The 6,562-nt window shown below is 46.6% G+C and overlaps 1 protein-coding gene across 1 annotated transcript in view; it reads left to right on the forward strand.

The window, feature by feature from the left end:
• Nucleotides 1-6,562, forward strand: part of LOC110528109 (zinc finger protein 385A) — a 70,340-nt gene that overhangs the window by 14,882 nt on the left and 48,896 nt on the right. The window lies entirely within an intron of this gene.

Raw genomic sequence — 6,562 nt, forward strand, 5'->3', positions numbered from 1 at the left:
ACTAAGGCCTTATGAGATATGTAATGTCATGAAGATATTAATTATAAAGATAAGATTAGGCTAGGAACGCACTTGGTGAAGGCCACAAGGACTGAAAATGAACGTTAAAAACGCAGTCATTGTCACGCCCTGATCTTAGAGAGCCTTTTTATTCTCTATTTTGGTTAGGTCAGGGTGTGACTAGGGTTGGCATTCTTGTTTTGTTATTTCTATGTTGGCCTGGTATGGTTCCCAATCAGAGGCAGCTGCCTATCATTGTCTCTGATTGGGGATCATATTTAGGCAGCCTTTTCCCACCTGTTTGTTGTGGGATCTTGTTTTTGTATCGTTGCCTTGAGCAGTGCAATACTGCATGTTTGTTATATTCTTTGTTGTTTTGTTGTAAGTTTCACTGTTAAATATAATGTGTGAACTCTATGCTCGCTGCGCCTTGGTCCACTCATTTCAACAAGCGTGACAGTCATGGGTGGTAACACTACAATTCACCCAAAAAAACAGGGAAACTGGGAATTTATATTGGAGGCGTGACCTAGTGGGTGTGTTACTCAACATTTTCAAGCTGATACAACTCAAATCTGGATCCCCTACAGCAGTGGTATTCAAAGCTGTGGGGAAATACAGTAGGGTCGCCAAAATTATACAAAAAATGAAGACAACAGATTATTGTATGGGACAAAGTATAAATGTTTTTGAGAAAGATTTTATTGAGTAAATGTTTTTATTGGTTTCTTTTCATTTTGAAAATAGATGAAAACGTTATGAATTGAAGGTTATTTTCTGGTGTAAAAATATAATTTAGATTTGGGGTGGGGTTGGGGTAACGAGAAATTATTGCGAAAGAAATGTGGTCTCCACAAATTCTGTTGGGTCACAGTGTCACAGTGACTTACGGTTTGAGTAACGACTAGAAAATCACTTTAAGTAAGTGTACTCAGATACACGAATTGCAAAGGTTTTGAGTAATGACAGCATATTGGGGTTTAGTGTGTAAGAGTTTGTGTGTGTGTGTGTGTGTGTGTGTGTGTGTGTGTGTGTGTGTGTGTGTGTGTGTGTGTGTGTGTGCGCGTGTGTGTATGTGTGTGTGCATGCTTGTTTGTGTTTGATTTCTGAGAATGTCGATCTTTGATGAAACAAAAGTAACCCTCTATGGCTGAACCTTCACATTACACCCACTCTGACCTTTCCCTAGCAGTCTCTACATTCATCACCACAGTGAGATAAGAAGTGCAGGGAGGAAAGTAAAGAGAGGGGGATGAAAAGGAGGACAGTGATGCCACTGTTTTGGATAGACCACCTCATAGTCCTAAGAAACACATCCCTTAACAACAAGTCACAGAGAAGAGGATTATGTGGTTGACAGGGATATGACAAAAACATATGGAGAGGGATTAATGGGAGAGAGAATTTGAGAGGAAGAGAGATTATGACCACAATTAGATGTGCAGGACGCACTGCCCCAATCCCCCTTTCCCCAATACACGTGTAAATATGGGACTATAGATTATGCCTTCCTGTGTTATACTGATGCTAAAACATGTATTCTATTCCACTGAGCCATTTACTTTATGTTCGTATTCTTAACTTTTGTTATTTCTTATTGTTGTTGCATTGTCCAGAAGGAACCTGGAAGTAAGCATTTGGTTGGATGATGTATACCAGGCGTATCCCGTACGTACCACTAATAAATCTTGAAACTTTAAGAGGATGAATGGCAGTGAGAAAGAGCTGTGTAGATGGTAGAACGTGTAATAGTGTGTAGCCTCATTCACAGCAAAGTAGGAGAACCTACTGTAAAATCAAGCCACACAATATCACAAAGTCGTGGCCTTACCAACACTATCTTCACTATATACTATGAATACATTAGCTGTAGAATTGTTCTCGTTTGGTGTTATCTACACAGCAGGTCTGAGAGCACTGTTCAAGGAGACATAACATACCTGTGTGAAGGCAGACATTACAGGGGGGGTTGTATGAGAGGGAACAGTAGATGTACTGTACAGTATGAAAAACTATCATTTTCACACAAACTGATGGCATACTTAGAGGGTCAGAAGTTCAAAGGCATCGCTATGATTGACTTACTTTGCATTAGCACACTTTGGTCTGGCTCAGACCGGTTAAAGGACACGTTGTGGGGGCGTTGTGCCGGAGGCTCTCACTGAAATTGCAAGTCTTTAGTTGTCAGGTGAGGTCTTGACTAAGCCTTGGTCGGCTTCTGAACTAACTCTTAACGATCAGGGTTAAAATTAGAGTTAGCTTGTTGAAATAGTTATGGCTTTAATCTCTGCAATCGGAGAGAGGGATATGGTGAGGAGAAAGAGATATGTGAGAGAGACGGATATGGTGAGAGGAGAGAGAGATATGGTGAGAGGATAGAGATATGATGAGAGGAGAGAGGGATATGGTTAGAAGAGAGAGGGATATGGTGAGAGGAGGGAGAGATATGGTGAGAGGAGAGAGAGATATGGTGAGAAGAGAGAGGGATATGGTGAGAGGAGGGAGAGATATGGTGAGAGGAGAGAGAGATATGGTGAGAGAGACAGATATGGTGAGAGGAGAGAGGGATATGGTGAGAAGAGGGAGAGATATGGTGAGAGGAGAGAGATATATGGTGAGAGGAGGGAGAGATATGGTGAGAGGAGAGAGATATATGGTGAGAGGAGGGAGGGATATGGTGAGAGGAGAGAGAGATATGGTGAGAGGAGGGAGAGATATGGTGAGAGGAGAGAGAGATATGGTGAGAGGAGGGAGAGATATGGTGAGAGGAGAGAGATATGGTGAGAGGAGGGAGAGATGGTGAGGAGAAAGAGATATGGTGAGAGGAGGGAGGGATATGGTGAGAGGAGGGAGAGATATGGTGAGAGGAGAGAGAGATATGGTGAGAGGAGGGAGAGATATGGTGAGAGAGACGGATATGGTGAGAGGAGAGAGATATGGTGAGAGAGACGAATATGGTGAGAGGAGAGAGATATGGTGAGAGGAGGGAGAGATATGGTGAGAGGAGAGAGGGATATGGTGAGAGGATGGAGAGATATGGTGAGAGGAGAGAGAGATATGGTGAGAAGAGAGAGGGATATGGTGAGAGGAGAGAGAGATATGGTGAGAGGCGAGAGATATATGGTGAGAGGAGAGAGATATATGGTGAGAGGAGAGAGATATGGTGAGAGGAGAGAGATATGGTGAGGAGAAAGGGATATGGTGAGAGGAGGGAGCGATATGGTGAGGAGAGAGAGATATGGTGAGAGAGACGGATATGGTGAGAGGAGAGAGGGATATGGTGAGAGGAGAGAGGGATATGGTGAGGAGAAAGAGATATGGTGAGAGGAGGGAGAGATATGGTGAGGAGAAAGAGATATGGTGAGAGAGACGGATATGGTGAGAGGAGAGAGATATGGTGAGAGGAGGGAGAGATATGGTGAGAGGAGAGAAGGATATGGTGAGAGGAGGGAGAGATATGGTGAGAGGAGAGAGTGATATGGTGAGAGGAGGGAGAGATATGGTGAGAGAGACGGATATGGTGAGAGGAGAGAGATATGGTGAGAGAGACAAATATGGTGAGAGGAGAGAGATATGGTGAGAGGAGGGAGAGATATGGTGAGAGGAGAGAGGGATATGGTGAGAGGAGGGAGAGATATGGTGAGAGGAGAGAGAGCTATGGTGAGAAGAGAGAGGGATATGGTGAGAGGAGGGAGAGATATGGTGAGAGGAGGGAGAGATATGGTGAGAGGAGGGAGAGATATGGTGAGAGGAGGGAGAGATATGGTGAGAAGGGAGAGAGATATGGTGAGAGGAGAGAGAGATATGGTGAAAGGAGAGAGAGATATGGTGAGAGGAGAGAGGGATATGGTGAGAGGAGAGAGAGATATGGTGAGAGGAGAGAGAGATATGGTGAGAGGAGAGAGATATGGTGAGAGGAGAGAGGGATATGGTGAGAGGAGAGAGAGATATGGTGAGAGGAGAGACGGATATGGTGAGAGGAGAGACGGATATGGTGAGAGGAGAGAGAGAGATATGGTGAGAGGAGAGAGGGATATGGTGATAGGAGAGAGAGATATGGTGAGAGGAGAGAGAGATATGGTGAGAGGAGAGAGATATGGTGAGAGGAGAGAGAGATATGGTGAGAGGAGAGAGAGATATGGTGAGAGGAGAGAGATATGGTGAGAGGAGAGAGATAGTTAAAAGAGACACCTACCCATAGATGACCATATCAAGGCATCCAATAACATCCTTTCAAAGGTTTCATTGAGTAATCCTGAAGAACTTTAAATAACACTATATGAAACACGCCATGTCATGTAAACGTTTTAGACTGAGATAGTCATTCTGGCTGAGATCAAGACACTTCAATGCTTCTCTATTATTGCTTCCTATTTATTATTTTACTGCTGAACTTCTAGTCTTCACTCCTATTCAGACTCTGTTTCTGATATTCCTTTCATAACACACACACACACACACACACACACACACACACACACACACACACACACACACACACACACACACACACACACACACACACACATACACACACACACACACACACACACCTCCCTCCTTTCCCTGGTGTGTCACCGAGCCGAAAGGTCTGGTTTCAGGCTCTCATGGTGACATCCATTAAAGCTGTGCAGTGTCTGCCCATTGGCACAGAGACACAGAGACAGCCCCATTAGCACCTGGACCATTGGCCACAACAACAGCCCTACCTGCATTATTCACACTGACTCTACTAATGAGCAAACCATATAGCCTTCACACACACACACACACACACAAACGCAGAAACGCATGAAAACAGGAACGCACACACATACACACTCCGGCCAAGAGGACCAATCTTACACTATAAATAGATACTTTGTAACCTTGCCCAGATACAGAAAAAAAAATGTTTTACTGATGCCTTTTAGCCACATCAAAGTGAGAAATGGTCTGAGTCAGGGATGGACTACTCCATGCTGAATCACAATAGGGATCTGAGGTCAGATTAATGAGGGATTTGGAAACATTGTTTGTTAGTGTAAATGGTTGATTGAACACAATGGGCATGTATTACAATGCCGTGTATGTAATCAGCTGGATGACGGCAGGACATTGATGTCAGTATTTCCCATATGTTTCTAATTTATGTATTTTTTCAACACCTGTGACACCACTGTCAACCTTATAATTTTATTTATATTTTTCTAAAAACAGTTAATCTCTTCCTTCATCCTGCCATGTCACTCAATCTTTATCCTTCCCTCCACCTCATCCCTTCATCGTTGGTCAGTTTGCATGTATCTCACTAATACACACAGTACACACTAACAGACAGAGTACACACTAATACATACAGCACACACTAATACACACAGTACCCACTAATACACACAGTACCCACTAATACACACAGTACCCACTAATACACACAGTACACACAAATACCCACAGTACACAATAATATGTACAATACCCACTAACACAAACAGTACACACTAATACACACAGTACCCACTAATGCACACAGTATCCACTAATACACACAGTACCCACTAATACGCACAGTACTGATAAATACACACAGTGCACACTAATACACACAGTACACACAAATACCCACAGTACACACTAATACGTACAATACCTACTAATACACACAGGGGAGAGGGGGGGAGAGGGAGGGGGGAGAGGGAGACAGAGAGAGGGGAGAGGGGGAGAGGGAGACAGAGAGATGGGCGAGGGGGAGAGGGAGACAGAGAGAGGGGCGAGGGGCGAGGGGGAGAGGGAGACAGAGAGAGGGGTGAGGGGCGAGGGGGAGAGGGAGACAGAGAGAGGGTGGAGAGGGAGACAGAGAGAGGGGAGAGGGGGAGAGGGAGGCAGAGAGAGGGGTGAGGGGGAGAGGGAGACAGAGAGAGGGGCGAGGGGGAGAGGGAGACAGAGAGAGGGTGGAGAGGGAGACAGAGAGAGGGGAGAGGGGGAGAGGGAGGCAGAGAGAGGGGCGAGGGGGAGAGGGAGACAGAGAGATGGGCGAGGGGGGGAGAGGAAGACAGAGAGAGGGTGGAGAGGGAGACAGAGAGAGGGGAGAGGGGGAGAGGGAGGCAGAGAGAGGGGCGAGGGGGAGAGGGAGACAGAGAGAGGGGAGAGGGAGGCAGAGAGATGGGCGAGGGGGAGAGGGAGACAGAGAGAGGGGCGAGGGGGATAGGGAGACAGAGAGAGGGTGGAGAGGGAGACAGAGAGAGGGTGGAGAGGGAGACAGAGAGAGGGGCGAGGGGGAGAGGGAGACAGAGAGAGGGTGGAGAGGGAGACAGAGAGAGGGGAGAGGGGGAGAGGGAGGCAGAGAGAGGGGCGAGGGGGAGAGGGAGACAGAGAGAGGGGAGAGGGGGAGAGGGAGGCAGAGAGAGGGGAGAGGGAGACAGAGAGAGGGGAGAGGGGGAGAGGGAGGCAGAGAGAGGGGCGAGGGAGAGAGGGAGACAGAGATAGGGGAGAGGGGGAGAGGGAGGCAGAGAGAGGGGCGAGGGGGAGAGGGAGACAGAGAGAGGGTGGAGAGGGAGACAGAGAGAGGGGAGAGGGGGAGAGG

This window comes from Oncorhynchus mykiss, chromosome 7 (genome assembly GCF_057628025.1).
Source record: "Oncorhynchus mykiss isolate SJ-2025 chromosome 7, ASM5762802v1, whole genome shotgun sequence".
NCBI classification, from domain to species: Eukaryota; Metazoa; Chordata; class Actinopteri; order Salmoniformes; family Salmonidae; genus Oncorhynchus; species Oncorhynchus mykiss.